Source organism: Tachyglossus aculeatus, chromosome 21 (assembly GCF_015852505.1).
Source record: "Tachyglossus aculeatus isolate mTacAcu1 chromosome 21, mTacAcu1.pri, whole genome shotgun sequence".
NCBI lineage: Eukaryota > Metazoa > Chordata > Mammalia > Monotremata > Tachyglossidae > Tachyglossus > Tachyglossus aculeatus.
This window is the reverse complement of record NC_052086.1, coordinates 32,364,726-32,379,053: the sequence shown is the minus strand read 5'-3', so window position 1 is coordinate 32,379,053 and position 14,328 is coordinate 32,364,726.

The window sequence follows — 14,328 nt, the reverse complement described above, 5'->3', positions numbered from 1 at the left end:
CTAATCCTGGCTCCACACTTGCTTTCTGTGTAACCTTTGGCAAGTCACAGACTTCTCTGTGCCTAAATTACCTCATATGTAAAATGGGGATCAAGATTGTGAGTCCCTTGTGGGACATGGACTGTGTCCAACCTGATTAGCTTGTAACTACCCCAGTGCTTAGAACAGTGTCTGGCACATAGCAAGTGCTTAACAAACACCATAAAAAAAACGGCTTGGCATCTTTTAATCTTTTATTTTACACTGAAGAAGACAGCTCATTTTTAAACCCTTTTAAAAGATTTAATAAACTGTTTCAGTTGGACTTTAATTGGTAAGATAGCCAGGAGACCTCTATGTATCATTGGCCCTGAAATATTTAACAAACATTATGGAAAAGAACAGTTTAACAAACTCTTCACATTTCGCAGCTGTTAGATTTCATTACAGACCTGCTTCATCTCCCATAAATACTTATGGACCACTAAAAATTCTCGAGAGGAATGGTTATCGCTCATTGTGAAGTTTCTAAACAAGTAATGGAGCCTTTCACTCTTCATTCGCTGAGAAAAGAATAGAAGAGCTTCTGTCAAAAAGTGACCTGTCATAGGCCTCCCTGGGAGATCTACCGAGTCAGATTAGGCAAGAAACACCACCTATTCGGTTGTAGGAATTTCAAGGGGAGGGAAAGAATAAGGGCTGATGACAGGAAAAGAAAGTAGATGGGCTAATACTGTCATTCATTCATTCATTCAATCATATTTGTTGATCACTTACTGTGTGCAAAGGACTGTACTAAACGCCTGGGAGAGTACACTATAATAGATACATTCCTGCCCATAACAAGCTCACAGTCTGAAGGGGGAAGCAGACATTAATATAAATAAATAAATTACAGATATATTTGTACTGTGGGGCTAGGAGGGAGGATGAATGAAGGAGCAAGTAACAATTGAGGTTCTATTTTTTTTTTTTTTTAACGGAAGCAATGTGGCCTAGAAGAAAGAACATAGGCCTGGAAATCAGAGAACTTGGGTTCTAATCTTGGCTATTCCACTTGTTTGTTGCTTGATCTTGGGCAAGTTATTTTAATTCCTTGTGCCTCAGTCACCACATTTGTAAACTCCATCTTCTCTCTCGTGCTAAGTCTGTGAGTCCCATGTGGAACAGGGACTGTGTCCAACCCGATTATATTGTATCTGCCCCAGCCCTGTGTCTAGCACACAGTGAGTGCTTCACGAGTGCCATTAAAAAAGAAAAACAAAAAAGCCAAGGCTAAGCACTGAAAATCAAAATATAACGTCAACAGGTTAATGGGGAGACATTCAGCACACACTGCCCCTCACCTGAAAAGCGTTAATTTCTAAAACCGCAGAAAATATCTACGTCCTTCACTTCAGAAAAATAAAGCATCTTTCAAGCTCTTTCTGTAATGTTGGAAAATGTGTGGAGGCTTTCTCTTGAGGTCAGGATTCCAACTCTGCCCCGAACATACATTCCTATACATTATTGCCAGATATGAATATCAATGTTGATACAAAGAGTGGCTGTGCATCTGGGAACATATCTTGGTCTGTGGTGTCAATTAATCAAATTATCAGACATATAAGCAGGAACCACCTTGTTCTTTATTTCCCTGGATAGAGGTCAACTTCCTTAGAGCAAAGGCTACAGGAGGGTGTGAGAAGAAGGAGAAAAGAAAACAAAGACAGGCTGTGTGGGTTAAAATTTCAGCAGCACAGCAAAGAGCAATTTTTTTTAATGGTACCAATTTTTTCCCTACTTAAAACCTGTTTTCCCAGACCCTCTCTCCCTTCTATGTAGTCTATGTACTTGGATCTGTATGGGTATGATAACAACAATAATTGTGGTATTTGTTAAGTGCTTACTATGTGCCAGGCACTGTACTAAGTCCTGAGGTAGACACAAGATAATCCAGGTGGACACAGTCCCTGTCCCACAAAAAGGCTCACAGTCTTAATCCACATTTTACAGTTGAGGAAACTGAGACAGAGAGAAGTGATTTGCGCAAGGGTATTTGGTATGCACCCCACCCTCAGCCCCACAGCACTTACGTATGTGTCCAAAAATTATTTATTTATATTAATGTCTGTCTTCCCCTCTAAACTCTAAGTTCATTGTGAGCAGGGAATGTGTCTACCAACTCTATTGTAAGTGATTGGTGCAGCGCTTTGCACATAGCAGGTACTTGGTAAATGTCATTTATCAATTAATTAATTAATTTATCAATAAATTAATTGATTAAGCACTTACTATATGCTAAGCACTGGGGTAAATACAAGATAATCAGGTCGGACACCGGCCCTGTCTCGTGTCGAGCTCACAATCTAACTAAGAGGGAGAATAGGTATTTTATTCCCTTTTTACAGAGGAGGAAACTGAGGCCTGGAGAAGCTAAATGATTTGCCCAAGGACACACAGCAGTCAAGTCACAGAGCCGGGAATACAGCTCAGTTCCTCTGACGCTCAGGCCCGTGCTCTTTCCACTAGGCTAGGCTGCTTCATTGGCCGGTGATGACTTTGTCATAAGTTGATCTTATCAGCTATACCCATCCATACTGATAATGTCACTTTCAAACTCAGAGGACATTTATATAGAATACAGCCATTTGAGGTCATTAAGTAATGGACACCTTGATTAAATAAAATTAATTTGTAGGTAATGTTATTTTCTTTAGCTAAGGAAAACAAGCAATGCTTTCCAACCATTACATACATAACTCTTTCTTCCTAGGAAAATTAACTTAGGTCCAAACGATAGCCTTGCTTGCATCCTGCAGATGAGGATCTTAATGAATTAGTATTAAAGACCTAGTTGCATTTGAACAGTGTTTGTAATAATACTTACAAAGTGCTTACTGTGCACAGAGCACTGTAATAAGTGTCGTTTTGGGAGAGAATATGCAGGTTGAAATTAGACACCGAGATCCTATCCTTCTGGGGAACCAGAATGTAAGACTAAAAGTGGGGAGAATCAGTGCCTTTGTCCCTTAAGGTGATGAAAGCAGCATGCCCAGGGTTCTAAGAAACAAAGTTCTAAGAAAAATGGCCAAGACTGAGCTCCTTATCTTCCCTCCCAAACCCTGTCCTCTCCCTGACTTTCCTGTCACTGACACTACCATCCTTCCCGTCTCACAAGCCCTCAACCTTGGTGTCATCCTTGACTCTATTCTCTCATTCACCCCATACATCACCAAAACCTGCCAGTCTCACCTCCGCAACATTGCCAAGATCCTCCCTTTCCTCTCCATCCAAACTGCTACCTTGCTGGTGCAATCTCTCATCCTATCCCAACTGGATTACTGCACCAGCCTCCTTTCTGATCTCCCATCCTTCTGTCTCTCTCCACTTCAGTCTATACTTAATAATAATAATAATAATAATAATAATGATGACAGTATTTGTTGAGTGCTTACTATGTGCAAAACATGTTCTAAACTGGGGGGATACAAGGTGATCAGGTTGTCCCACATGGGGCTCACAGTCTAAATCCCCTTTTTACAGATGAGGTAATTGTGGCACAGAGAAGTTAAGTGGCTTACCCAAAGTTACAAAGCCGACAAGTGATGGATCTGAGATTAAAACCCATGACCTCTGACTCCTAAGCCCGTGCTCTTTCCACTTCACTCTGCTGCCCAGATTATCTTTCTTCAGAAGCACTCTGGGCATGTCACTCCCCTCCTCAAAAATCTCCAGTGGTTACCTATCAACCTTCGAATGAAGCAAAAACTCCTCACTCTCAGCTTCACAGGTCTCCATCATCTCACCCCCTCCTACCTCACCTTCATTCTTTCCTTCTCCAGCCCAGCCTGTACACTTCACTCCTTTGCCGTTAACCTCCTCACCGTGCCTCATTCTCGCCTGTCCCGCCATCGACCTCTGGCCCATGTCCTCCCCCTGGCCTGGAATGCCCTCCCTCCACACATCCGCCAAACTAGCTCTCTTCCTCCCTTCAAAGCCCTACTGAGAGCTCACCTCCTCCAGGAGGCCTTCCAAGACTGAGCTCCCCCTTTTCCTCTCCTCCTTCTGCCCTATCCCCTTCCCCTCACCACAGCACTTGTGCATATTTGTACATATTTATTACTCTATTTTATTAATGATGTGTATATAGCGTTGACACCTGTCTACTTGTTTTGTTTTGTTGTCTGTCTCCCCCTTCTAGACTGTGAGCCCATTGTTGGGTAGGGACCATCTCTATCTGTTGCCAATCTGTACTTCCCCAGCACTTAGTGCAGTGCTCTGCACACAGTAAGCATTCAATAAATATGATTAAATGAATGAATCTCAATCTCTGAAACGAGAGGTGGGAGGGAGAAAGAGAAAGGGGATAAGGAAGAAAAAAGAAACTTTAATTTTCAAGAAAGTGAGAAAATGTTCAATCTTGAATGCATCAGAATATAGATTCATCATTTCCTCCTCCCTTTATCAATCAATGGTGCTTACTGAGCACTTACTGTGTGCAGAGCATTGTACTAAATGATTGGGAGAATACAACAGAATTGGTAAGCAGCGTGGCTCAGTGGAAAGAGCACAGGCTTTGGAGTCAGAGGTCACAGGTTCAAGTCCCGTCTCCGCCACTTGTCAGCTGTGTGACTTTGGGCAAGTCACTTAACTTCTCTGGGCCTCAGTTACCTCATCTGGAAAATGGGGATGAAGACTGTGAGCCCCCCGTGGGACAATCTGATCACCTTGGAATCTCCCCAGTGCTTAGAACAGTGCTTTGCACATAGTAAGCGCTTAACAAAACACCATCATTATTATTATTATTGTTGTAGACACATTCATTCATTCAATTCTATTTATTAAGCACTTATTCATTAAGCACTTAGTACACAGCACTGTACTAAGCACTTGGGAGAGTACAATATAACAATGAAAAGACACATTACCTGCCCACAATGATCTTACAGTCTACAGGGGGAGACAAATGTTAACATAATTAAATAAATAAATTTCAGATCTCTACATAAGTGTTGTGGGGCTGGAAGAGGGGATGATTAAAGGGAGCAAGTCAGGGAGACGCAGAAGGGAGTGGGCGAAGAGGAAAGGAGGGCTTAGTCAGGGAAGGCCTCTTGGAGGAAATATGCCTTCAATAAGGCTTTGAAGGAGGGGATCATAATTGTCTGTCTGATTTGAGGAGGGGGAGTGTTCCAGGCCAAAAGCAGGACTTGTGTGAAGGGTTGGTGGAAAGATAGACAAGATCGAGGTACAGTGAGAAGGTTAGCATCAGAGGAATGAAGTGTGCGGGCAGGGGCGGAGTAGGAGAGTAGCGAGGTGAGGAAGAGGAGGCAAGGTGGTGGAGTGTTTTAATAATAATAATAATAATTTTGGTATTTGTTAAGTGCTTACTATATACAAAGCACTGTTCTAAGCGCTGGGGAGGATACAAGGTGACCAGGTTGTCCCGTGTGGGGCTCACAATCTTAATCCCCGTTTTCCAGATGAGGTAACTGAGGCCCAGAGAAGTTAAGTGACTTGCCCAAAGTCACACAGCTGACAAGCGGCAGAGCCAGGATTAGAACCCATGACCTCTGACTCCCAAGCCCGGGCTCTTTCCACCGAGCCACGCTGGTGAGTTTTTGTTTGATGTGGAGGAGGATGGGCAACCACTGGAGTCTTCTGAGGAACGGGGTGACACGTCCTGAACGTTTTTGTAGAAAAAATGATCTGGGCAGCAGAATGAAGTATGGACTAGGGTGGGGAAAGACAGGAGGTTGGGAGGTCACCAATGAGACTGATACAGTAATCAAGGTGGGATAGGATAAGTGGTTGTATTAACATGGTAGCAGTTTGGATGGAGAGGAAAGGGCAGATTTCAGCGATCTTGGGGAGGTGGGCACGTTCCCTGTCTGCAATCTAGTGAGGGAGGCCGACATTAACATAAATAAAAAATGAAGCACACTGCTCCATGCAAACAGTTTCTATATTTCTGGTGCTTTGGATTTCAGATGACTGGGCTTTTGAGGCTGTCAAATACTTTGTTATTTTACATGATGTTTGCTCTTTTCTGCCTCCGTTCCAGCTCTATTTTGTGCTTTTTTAAGATGAAGCAACTAGAGAGACACATATCATCCCAGGTACAGTTGTGTCTTCATTTTATAAAAAGATGAAACCTTGCTTTTTGTTTTTTCTTGATACCTAACACTTCGTTCTTTTCCACGTTGTAAACTAATCATTTGAGGGGACAAGGTAATGACCCTAAGATCTCTTTCCTGAGTTGTTCACATTTCTGACTGCGTGACCTTAGAGTTGTAGAATGAATCTGGGTTTTCCCTAGTTTCATTACCTTACACTTGCTCTTTTAAAAGCTATTTCACTATATTTTTTAATGGTATTTGTTAAACATTTGTTAAGCGTTTACTATGTACTGGACTAAGTGCTGGAATAGATATAAAATAAGCTTTCCATACTTTCATTCCGCTTTATGAGATCTTCCTGCAATTTAGCCCTAGCAACCCCGCATTCACAACCCAACAATTTAAACTTGGTCAAGACTGCCTAGAAATGAATTTTCTAGATCCATAATGTTCTCTGATCCTATGTGCAGAGATACACAGCAAGTACAACTCATGTTAGTACGTAGATATACGTTTTCACAAACTCCTGTTTATCCAAACTTATATTTCCACATCCTGACCCGGAGTCAAATAGTTCAGCTCAGCTTTCCCGACTGACATTTACTAGGGGTATATCTTTGGCTTCTGTATTCTTGGCCAACAACTAAAATACTAAGTAAATACTGTTCAGAATGTTTTCTGCCTTGTTCTTATCAGTTATGAAGCTGCTGGCCCGTTTCCTGACAAATGTCATGGGGATGTCATCATTTTTTTGTGGTGTCTCCAAACACAGAGCGCAGAATATCGCTACGCAAAATTAGTTAAGGCCAAACACATAATATGAGGGATTTCAATAAATCAGTGGTATTTTTCTGAGTACTTACGGTGTGGAGAATGCTTAGGAGAGTAAGTGTTGAGTTAATAGACATGATCTCTGCCCTCAAGGAGTTACTTTCCAATTTATCCCATTGATCATCATCAATCGTATTTATTGAGCGCTTACTGTGTGCAAGAGCACTGTACTAAGCGCTTGGGAAGTACAAATTGGCAACATATAGAGACAGTCCCTACCCAACAGTGGGCTCACAGTCCTCCATTGATGGAGGAGTCACTCCTCATTTGCTGGTCTGGTATGGAATTTAGTTTCCATATGTCCAGATGGAAACTTAGAGAAGCAGTACAGCCTAGTCGAAGGAGCAACGGACTGGGAGTCAGAGGACCTGGGTTCTAATCCCAGCCCTGCCACTTATCTGCTGTGTGACCTTGGGTAAGTCACGCAATGTCTCTGTGCCTCAGTTAACTGATATGTAAAATGGGGATCAAGACTGTGAGCCCCATGTGCAACAAGGACTGTGTCCAACTCGATTAACTTGTATCCCAGCGCTTAGAATGGTGCTTTGCACTTAGAAAGCGCTTGACAAATACCATCATTATTATCATTATTATCTACGCCAGCATTTAGAACAGTGCCTGGCATATAATATAGTAAGCGCTTAACAAATACCATGAAAAAAATGGGATAATAATAATAAGAATGGCATTTGTTAAGCGCTTACTATGTGCAAGGCACTGTTCTAAGCGCTGGGGGGAGTACAAGGTGGTCAGGTTGTCCCACGTGGGGCTCACAGTCTTCACCCCCATTTTACAGATAAGGGAACTGAGGCACAGAGAAGTGCAGTGATTTTCCCAGAGTCACACAGCTGACAAGGGGCGGAGTTGGGATTAGAACCCATGACCTCTGACTCCCAAACGCGGGCTCTTTCCACTGAGCCGTGCTGCTGCTTGGATGTCTGTCTCCCCGCTTCTAGACTGTGAGCCCGTTGTGGGCAGAGATTGTCTGTCTTTATTACTGAATTGTACTTTCCAAGCTCTTAGTACAGTGCTCTGCACACATTAAGTGCTCAATACGAATAAATGAAGGAATCTCCACTCGGCCACACCCGCACTGGGCCAGGGCCTAATCCCAGCTCCACCACTTGGCTGCTGCGTGACCTTGGGCCAGTCACTTCACTTCTCTGGGCCTCAGTTCCCGCCTCCAAAACGGGGGTCGAGACCGTGAGCCCCACAGTCTCACAGGGAGGGATTGAGCCTCTGGGTAGCTGACTAAATGCCCAATTGTTAATTGATTTAACTTTGATGTTTTCCAGGATCAAGCGTGCCCTGATTCGGTCCAGGGAAGAGACCGCCACTTTGGGAATCATGAGAGCTGGATTCTAGTCCTGGCTCTGCCCGGCTTGGGGCTATGCCATCCATGGTGAAGGGGGCTCCCGAAGAATCATCTGGACGCCCTGGGACATGGGCAGACCAGAGGGAATCCTGAAAAATACCTGGCTAACGTGGGTGGCAAAGACTGTTGTGGTTATGAAGACAGCTACCCACCAAACTATGACACTACAGGCCAGCAATAATAATAATAATAATAATAATAATAATGGCATTTATTAAGCGCTTACTATGTGCAAAGCACTGTTCTAAGCGCTGGGGGGATACAAGGTGATGAGGTTGTCCCACGTGGGGCTCACAGTCTTCATCCCCATTTTACAGATGAGGGAACTGAGGCACAGAGAAGTTAAGTGACTTGCCCAAAGTCACACAGCTGACAAGTGGTGGAGCCGGGATTTGAACCCATGACCTCTGACTCCAAACCCCGGGCTCTTTCCCACTGAGCCACGCTGCTACTAATGATCTAATGATCTAATGATCCTGTCCAGTGATCTTATGCTCTGGTCACTTCAGCCATAAAAGTGTCCTGGATCAATCACCCGATAAACTGTATTTATTGAGCACTTGCTATGTGCAGAGCACTGTTTTAAGCATATGGAAGAGTACAATATTTATTTTCTTTTGTTAGTATGTTTGGTTTTGTTCTCTGTCTCCCCCTTTTAGACTGTGAGCCCACTGTTGGGTAGGGACTGTCTCTATATGTTGCCAACTTGGACTTCCCAAGCGCTTAGTACAGTGCTCTGCACACAGTAAGCGCTCAATAAATACGATTGATGATGATGATGATGATATAATAGACACAACAAGCTTTTGGTCTAAAGGGGGAGGCAGATATTAATATGAATTAGACTGTAATCTTTTAGACTGTGAGCCCACTGTTGGGTAGGGACTGTCTCTATATGTTGCCAACTTGTACTTCCCAAGCGCTTAGTACAGTGCTCTGCACACAGTAAGCGCTCAATAAATACGATTGATGATGATGATGATAATGATGAATAAGTTACATATGTAAAATGCCCCTACTTGCACTTTTGCAATGCATTGCATCCCTGTCCAAATAATAATAATAGTAATAGTGGTATCTGCTCATTAAACCCTGTGGCCCAGTGGGAACACAGCAGTCAGGGACCAGAGAGGGTGAGGGGTGTTGAGCAAACCCCCAGCACTGGAACCAATTCCTCTGCCATCTAGTCTCAGTCCCGAAGCCTCAAGACGGGCTTGTCCAAATTCCACGACCTAGTGGGCAGACTAAGAGCCTGGGAATCAGAGGACCTGGGTTCGAAGCAGCGTGGCTCAGCGGAAAGAGCACAGGCTTTGGAGTCAGAGGTCGTGGGTTCAAATCCCGGCTCCGCCAATTGTCAGCTGTGTGACTTTGAGCCAGTCACTTAACTTCTCTGGGCATCAGTTACCTCATCTGTAAAATGGGGATTAAGACTGTGAGCCCCGCGTGGGACAACCTGCTCACCTTGTAACCTCCCCAGCGCTTAGAACAGTGCTTTGCACATAGTAAGCGCTTAGTAAATGCCATCATTATTATTATTATCATTCAAATCCCTGCTCTGCCACTTTCATTCAATCATATTTATTGAGCACTTACTGTGTGCAGAGCACTGTACTAAGCGCTTGGGAAGCACAAGTTGGCAACATATAGAGACAGTCCCTACCCAACAGTGGGCTCACAGTCTAGAAGGGGCTCACAGTCTCCTCCTCAGTTGCCTCCTGTGTGACCTTGGACAACTGACTGAACTCTTCTCTGCCTCATCTGTGAAAAAAGGATTAATTAAATGGGACAGGGACTGTGTCAGACCTGATGATTTAGTGTTGACCCCAGAGCTTAGAACAGTGCTTGGTACATAATAAGCGCTATACGATACCACAATTATTATTATTCCTGAGGGGAAACTGCATTATATCACTGTGTGTGCAGAGCACTGTAATAGGCCTTTGGGAATATATAATAGAAACAACATGCAATGGATGCCTTGGGGCAAGTCACTTAACTTCTCTGTGCCTCAGTTCCCTCATCCGTAAATGGGGATTAAGACTGTGAGCCCCATGTGGGACAGGGACTATGTCCAAACTGATTAGCTTGAAACTACCTCGGTACTTAGCACAATGCCTGGCACATAGAAAGTACTAAACAAATACCATAAAAAAACTTGGCTCTCGAGGAGTTTATGTTATAATGCATGGCTTTTCTGGTTCCCTCCCCACCCCCATTGCCAAAGAATATTGGCCGAATATATTGGCATAATTTTCATTCCCAAGCCCCCACATAAATCATCTCGGGCTTTGTTTTCACTTGAGAACTCTGTTCCAAAAATCAAAGATTCTTCTTTCCCAGGATGAAGATTTGACAAACAGCAGATAAAAGAATTCCATATGTCGCTAAAGCCTTTCATCCTATTTTTAGCTCTATACTTAGCATGAGGTTCTTCAGATCCTGTGTGTAACTACTTGTTTTGGATGAAACTTCAGCTTTCCAGTCTACTGCTGCTGCTGCATTCTCTGCTAGGAAACAATCCTATGTTTAGAAAATTACAGGCACCTTATTTATATATTGATGCAATAGACGTTTGTTGGGACGGCTGAGAAAATCTTCTGGATAATCTTGTACCGCCGCTGTCTCTAAATTTTTCTACACTATTTCTCATGTCCAGCAAACAGGGTTGCCCCACTCTCATTGCTATAGTGCTCCCAACACAGAGGTGATGAATGTGGCTTGTCACTGCATAATTGCCAAGGGTGAATATCTGCTCCGCAGATGATTTATATAAAGAGTAGGATGGAATAAAAATGAATTTCCTGCACCCACACCCTCAGAAAAACTGAGCAAACTGAGCAGGATTCAAGGGACTTCAGTTGGCATAGCTGCAGCGGAAAAAATAAAATAACTTTGATAGAATCCAGCCCATCACCCCGCTGCCCTCAGCTTTCTAGAGTGGGCGTTGGTGGGAGTATCGCAAACCTCTGGGATGGAGAACTGCCAACCTGTTTACCCACAGCTCTCCACATACCAGCCAGGGGAGTGGAAATTCCTTTTTCATCCTAACTAATAATTCATCCACATCCTTAATCATCAGTTTGACCTGGAACGCTTCGCCCACCGTGTATCATGAAGCCAAAGCAAAGTGGAGGGTAGAGGCAAAGAGCCAGATCATTCAAGGAGATGGGATAGGAGGGGGAGAGAAACGGGGAACTCGATCGAAAGGTAACCAACTTCTTTTTCCATTTCAGCTTGGTGTGAAGACTTAATCTGGCAGGGTCCGCATCCGGTCCTTTCTCCTTCCCAAATCCAACCCATAAGGGCTGGGGGAGCCTATAAAATCCTGGTGGACATTCTCCTATCTGTGTTGAGGAGGTCTGAGAACTACACTTTGTACTCCCCTGTTGCTTACGGAAGGCTGCTGTTCCTGCTTTTGGAAAGGAAATGAAACGGGATTAAGAAATGGGCTCGCAAAGTGTTGTCCTTTGTATATGCAAATGGTTTAATGAAACAGGGATTTCATTGTGAGCGTGTGTATGGCTTGGCTCAGCAAACCGACATGCGACCAAAGTTCCTTCCGCATTGACCACCTGTAAAGATTGTCTTTTGGTTGCCTGCTGCAGCTGCTATTTGCAGAGTGCGGCACTGCAACCCTAGTCCTTGCAATCAGTCGGCCCAAAGACTTTCATCAGAGACTTCCCTATCACTGATTGCCCAGACCTGGACTATTTGCCTGCCGCCATTGTTTTCCAGAATAATAATAATAATGCTGGTATTTGTTCAGCGCTTACTGTGTGCCGAGCACCGTTCTAAGCACTGGGGTAGATGCAAGGTAATCAGGTTGTCCCACGTGGGGCTCACAGTCTTTATCCCCATTTTATGGATGAGGGAACTGAGGCCCAGAGAAGTGAAGTGACTTGCCCAAGGTCACACAGCTGACAGGTGGTGGAGCCGGCATGAGAACCCATGACCTCTGGCTCCCCAGCCCGGGCTCTTTCCCTTGAGCCACGCTGCTTCTCTATCACAGCCTTTCAATCGATCCATCAATTAAGAGAGCAGCATGGCTTAGTGGAAAGAGCCCGGGCTTGGGACTCAGAGGTCATGGGTTCTAATCCTGACTCCGCCACTGGTCTGCTGTGTGACTTTGGGCAAGCCACTTCACTTCTCTGTGCCTCAGTTCCCTGATCTGTAAAATGGGGACTAAGACTGTGAGCCCCACGTGGGACAACCTGATCACCTTGTACCTACCCCAGCGCTTAGAACAGTGCTTGGCACTTAGTAAGCACTTAACAAATACCGTTATCATTATTATTATTAATCAGCTGTACATATTGAACACTTACTGTGTGCAGTGCACTGTACTAAGAGCTTGGGACAGTACGCTATAACAGAATTGGTAGTCATGTTCCCTGCCTACAACTAGCTTATAGTCTAGAGGGGTAGATAGACAGTAATATAAAGAAGCAGCGTGGCTTAGTGGAAAAAGTACAGGCTTGGAAGTCAGAGGCCATGGGTTCTAATCCCAGCTCTGCCACTTGTCAGCTGTGTGACTTTAGGCAACTCACTTAACTTCTCTGTGCCTCAGTTATCTCATCTGCAAAATGGGGATTAAGACTGTGAGCCCCAGTTGGGCCAACCTGATAATCTAGTGTCTACCCCAGTGCTTAGCACACAGTAAGCACTTAACAAATATCATTATTATTATTCTTATTATTATTAAAGTATAGATATGGACACAAGTCCTGTGGGGAGGGGTGAATAGACTCTAAGCTCACTGTGGGCAGGGAATGTGTCTGTTTATTGTTATATTGTACTCTCCCAAACACTCAGTACAGTGCTCTGCTCACAGGAAGCACTCAATAAATACTATTGAACGAATGAATGAATGAAAGGGTGCAAATCCAAGAGTAACGGTGGTGCAGAAGGTAGTGGGAGGAGTGGAAAAGAGGGTTTAGTCAGGGGAGGTCTCCTGGAGGAGATGTGCCTCAAATCAGACTCTGAAGGTGCGGAGAGTGATCGTCTCTCGGATACGAAGTGGGAGAGTGACATGGGCGAGAGATCGGCATCAAGATAGATAAGATTGAGGTACAGTAAGTAGGTTGGCATTAGAGGAGTGATATGTGCCACCTGGGTTGTAGTGGAAAAGCAGCAATATAAGGTAAGAAGGGCAAGGTGATTGGAAGGAGGAAGTGGAACAGATATTTTATTGCCATTTCCCAGAAGAAGAAACTAAGACATAGAGAGGATCACACAGCAGGAAATCCCTCAAGGTTCACTTCTGGGTCCCATTCTGTTCTCCATCTACACCCACTCCCCTGGAGAGCACATTCTCTCCCATGGCTTCAACTGCCATCTCTGTGCAGATTATTCCCACATCTCCAACTCCAAGCCTGATCTCTCTCCTTCTCTGCAGTTTCACATTTCCTCCTGCCTTCATGACCTCTCTACTTGGGTGTCCTGCTAACACTGCAAACTTAACATATCCAAGCAGAACTCCTTATCTTCCCACCCAAACCCTGTCCTCCCCATTACTTCCATCACTGTGGACACCACCACCATTCTTCCTGTCTCACAAGCCCATAACCTTGCCCGTATCCTCGACTCATCTCTCTCATTCAACCTTCATAAAATTACTGATATCCACCCTTTCCTCTCCATCCAAACTGCTACAGCATTAATCCAAACACTTATCCTATCCCACCTTGAATACTCTACCAGCCTCCATGCTTACCTCCCTGCCTCCTGCCTCTCCCCACTCCAGTCCATATTTCACTCTGCTGTTTTTTTCTACAAAACATTCAGTCCATGTTTACCAAATCTTCAAGAACCTCCAGTGGTTACCCATCCACCTCCACACAAAAAGAAACTCCTAACAATTAGCTTTAAAACTCTTAATTACCTTGCCCCCTTCTATGTTACCTCCCTGATAACCTATTATGACCTAGCCCACATACTTTGCTCCTCTACTGCCAAACTATTCACTTTACCTTCATTCATTCATTCATTCCGGCATATTTATTGAGCACTTACTGTATGCAGAACACTGTACTGAGCACTTGGGAG